The 4159-nt window shown below is 42.1% G+C and overlaps 1 pseudogene; it reads left to right on the top strand.

Moving 5' to 3' along the window:
* Positions 1-228: 228 nt before the first annotated feature.
* On the top strand, positions 229-576 carry LOC121150802 (annotated as a pseudogene).
* The last annotated feature ends 3583 nt before the right edge of the window (positions 577-4159 follow it).

Raw genomic sequence — 4159 nt, forward strand, 5'->3', positions numbered from 1 at the left:
GAAACCACAGAAATGGGTCTGTTTATCACAGTGCATTTATAGGTTGTGCATGTCTCCCATTTGTCACATTACTGATTATATTCACTATTTCATTAAGAAGGTATCTGCTAGTCTTTCCAACTGCAATACTGCTCCTCTTTGGTTATTAAAAAGATTTAGAGAGCAGAACGTCCAGCTTCCCATGGCTGACCTTTCAGACACAGACAGCGACCAGCGCAGACTTTAAAAATGGGTGATGTTGAGAAACGCAAGAAGATTTTTGTTCAGAAGTGCATCCAGTGCTAACCCATGGAAAAAGGAGGCAAGCACAAGACTGGACCGAATCTCCATGGTCTACTTGGGGGAAGACGGGGCAAGCCTCCAGCTTCTCTTACACAAATGCCAAGAACAAAGTCATCACCTGGGGAGAGGACACTCTGATGGAGTACCTGAGGAGCCCAAGAAACCCAGGCAGCAAGATGATCTGACATTAAGAAGAAGAATGACAGGGCAGACTTGACAGCTTATCTCAAGAAGCTACTAATGAGCAATGCTTGGCCACTGTCTTATGTATGTCAAAACAGAAATGCCTCATGACTTTTTTATGTCCACCATAATTTAATTCTTCTACATCGGAATTCAGATCATGAAGGGTGGCAGAATATTTTTGTTCAGCAGTCCTGATTTTAAATAAGATTGCCTTGTGTGGTTAAATAAAACATGGTTGGATTTGTTGAGATATGGGTAGTGATTTCCAGTGTAGTAAACATTCTCCCTGTTTTCCTCTTTTAAGAGATCAGGCTGGACTTAACTCATGCTCCACTTTTCGCAAAAAATCAAAACCTATTGGGAGGTTGGGTTCATATTTTAATACCAGGAAAAGCACTCAGAATCAAGCAGGACTCAACCTGCATTCTGATTTTTTTTCTTTACCCGCTAAAAGCAAGAGATGAGGGTATATGATAATGTCTGCTTTGTATTTCTGGCCTTATCTGTGTTGATCTAATGAGAACAATTTCCTATATCTGAACTGCTGCCTTACTGAAAGGCATGTTAGTGTGGCTGCTGTATATCAGTTAGAGAATATTTACCACTTCTCATATTTGATAGATGATCTTTAAGATTAGGTGCTTGGAAAGGCAGCATGACTAGATACAGTAACGAGTGAAACTTGACTTTTGAATTTCTTACTACCTCAGATTAACTTAGAATTCAGGATTGTCGGGCTCGGTGTGGTGGTCTAGCGGTTAAAGCCCTCGCCTTGAACGCGCCAAATATCCCATGTGGGTGCCGTTCTAATCCCGGCAGCCCCAGCTCCACTTCCCATCCAGCTCCCTGCTTGTGGCCTGGGAAAGCTGTCGAGGACAGCCCAAAGCTTTGGGACCCTGCACCCGCCTGTGTGAGAGACCTCGAGGAAGTTCCTGGCTCCTGGCTTTGGATTGGCGCAGCACCGGCTGTTGCGCTCACTTGGGGAGTGAATCATCGGACGGAATCATATACGGGTATCTCTGTATATCTGCCTTTCCAATGAAAATAAATAAATCTTTAAAAAAAAAAAAGAATTCAGGATTGTCTAGAAACAGCTACTTGGAAGATTAAATTGAGGAGCTGCTGTACATTGGTCTTTAGTAAACGGCACTTTTGCCAACTCTTCGGAGGAACAGAGGTACAGGAGATAGGCCATCAGTGCAAAATTTTAACTTATGCCATCATAAGATTTTATTAAAAAGAACTGCAGACTCTGAAAAAAAAACAAGATTTATCTCTTTTCATTGGAAAAGCAAATTTATAGAGAGAAGGAGAGACAGAAAAGTCTTCCATCTGCTGATTCACTCCCTAAATGGCCACAATGACCAGAGCTGTGTCAGTCTGAATCCACGAGAATCCAGGAGTCTCTTCCGGGTCTCCCACATAGTCACAGGGTTCCAAGGCTTTGGGCCACCCTGCACTGCTTTTTCAAGCCACAAGCAAGGAGCTGGATGGAAGCAAGAACTAACACCCATATGAGATGCATGCACTTACAGGTGGAGGATTAGCTAGTTGAGCCATCACACCACCCCAATACTACTCCTTTAATAAGGACTCTAAATTATTATTTTGTGAGGAGTTGCTTTTAAGCCATGAAAGTATTCCATTTTTCATTAAATTATTCACTTATGTATATAAACATCTATTCAGTGAAATGCAGTCCATTCACATCATTAACTTAAATCATTAATGTATCCCTGGTTTGGCCACTGAGAGCTTCAGCAGGCTGATTTCTCTGTCATTTTGTCAGTGTTCTTTGAATACCTCTTTTTCTCTCAGATAACAAAATGTATTTCAGACTTATCTTGCACTTCTAATCCCATGTTAGAATTAGCCATTTCTCCAGCTACTCTCACACTATTCTAATGGAGAATGGTATTTGGCAGTTAAGATCTGGGAACTTGATAGGTTTACTGATATTGAAGTATCTCTGCTCCCAGCTCCTATTGGTTAATCACACATCTAGGGAACAAATGCACCAGGGAACTTCAAAAGGCTCATGGAGAAATTGAGTTAAAAGACAAATGTAGAGATGGGCTGATAAGCCTTCTGTTAAGATACTGGTTAGAATGATCATGCCCGGTATCAGATTTGATTCCTGGTTCCGGCTACCTGCCAATGCAGACTCTAGGAGACAAACATGATAGCTCAAGTAGTTGGGTTCCCATCCTCCATATGGAAGACCTGAATTAAATCACCAGCTTCAGGCCCAGGTCATGACCCAACTCAGCTGTTGTAGAAACTAAGAAGTTAATCACAAGCTTAGAGCTCTCTCTGAAATATTTGCTTTTTAAAAGAAAGAAAGAACCAGGGTTGGGGGCAGGTCAGGCTGGACAAGATGGCCACACCTGTCAAAGCACATGAGGGCTGGTTCTGGGTTGGGGGAGAGAGGCTGAGATAAGTCACAAATCCTGGGTGTGCGTAAGAGCCAAATAGGATGTGGGCTGGGTCAGGCTAGGCCACAACAAAGGCTGGCATGCTCAAAAACTGGGTCTGAAGGCAGGCCTGGTGGAATGAGCATGAGCTGGAATGCCTGAGGACCAGTTCTGTGGCAGGCTGGCTGGGCTTGGCTGTAGCACCCATCAGTTTGCATGAGATATGGGGCTGAAACAAAACTGACCTGGCAGCTGCGTCCATTGGTATGTGTGTTGGCTGGTGCAGGTGACAGACAAAACCTGACCCTGCACTAGCTGGTGCACACAAGTCAAATGTGAGGTTACACATGTGAGGTTTCTTGAAGGACTCCTTAACTAGACTATTGGACTCAGACCCTATCATAGAGGGAATTACGGGATGTGTACTCTGACGTTGAAATGTGTGTATCAGGATGGGGCTTCCTCAGTTGCTGATGTCTGTGCAGTAGAATATGGAAGACATGACAGCCAACTCTTCTAGTCCAATAGGGGATGCTAACTGCCACTTCAGAGGATGAAAAGCAGATTACCATGGCCAAACATTGCACAATGTTCCTGGGTCTGTAGATGCATGAATGTGAATTTTGTCATCCATAAACATTTTCTCAGCCCTGGTACGAAGAAACTGACAATGTCTCAGGCTATCAAAACTACTCAAGTAACACCCTCGGAACTCTTCCCCACACTGGGATCTCTAAGCTTCATTAAAGGAGCATCTCTGGATGCTGATGTAGTATGACAACAAGGAGTTGCCTTCTCTCCTTCCTCACCTGTAGTAATAAGAGAGGGGGAAAAAGCTGAAACGTGTCCCACCCACTTTCCTCCATACCTGATTAGTCCTACCCGCCCTAATCAGAGGCCCTATGAGCATGCATCCTTCTCAACTATGTAAACTATATTAAAAATAAAATTTAAATTAAAAATTAAAAAGATAAGTTTATTTTGGTGCAAAAATTTAAAATCCTCTCCTGTATCATTTTAATGCTTGTGAACGCACTATCATGACACACCCTATTTATTTTAAAATCAGTAATTTGGCTTTTGTACTTACTCATTGTGATCTAGTTTGCTAATAGTTCATCAAATGTGTTAGTGTTAGAATGAACTTCTGGCATTATCATTTTTTTTATGGTTTGCTTTCTCATTGAAAAGAAGCACCTTTATCATATACTTTCTTCTGCTTACTTTACTTTTTCTCTTTCCATTTTTAAAAATTTATTTATGTTTATTGGAAAGGC

This window comes from Ochotona curzoniae, unplaced genomic scaffold (assembly GCF_017591425.1).
Source record: "Ochotona curzoniae isolate NIBS_2020 unplaced genomic scaffold, NIBS_Ocur_1.0 contig_2210, whole genome shotgun sequence".
Taxonomy (NCBI): domain Eukaryota; kingdom Metazoa; phylum Chordata; class Mammalia; order Lagomorpha; family Ochotonidae; genus Ochotona; species Ochotona curzoniae.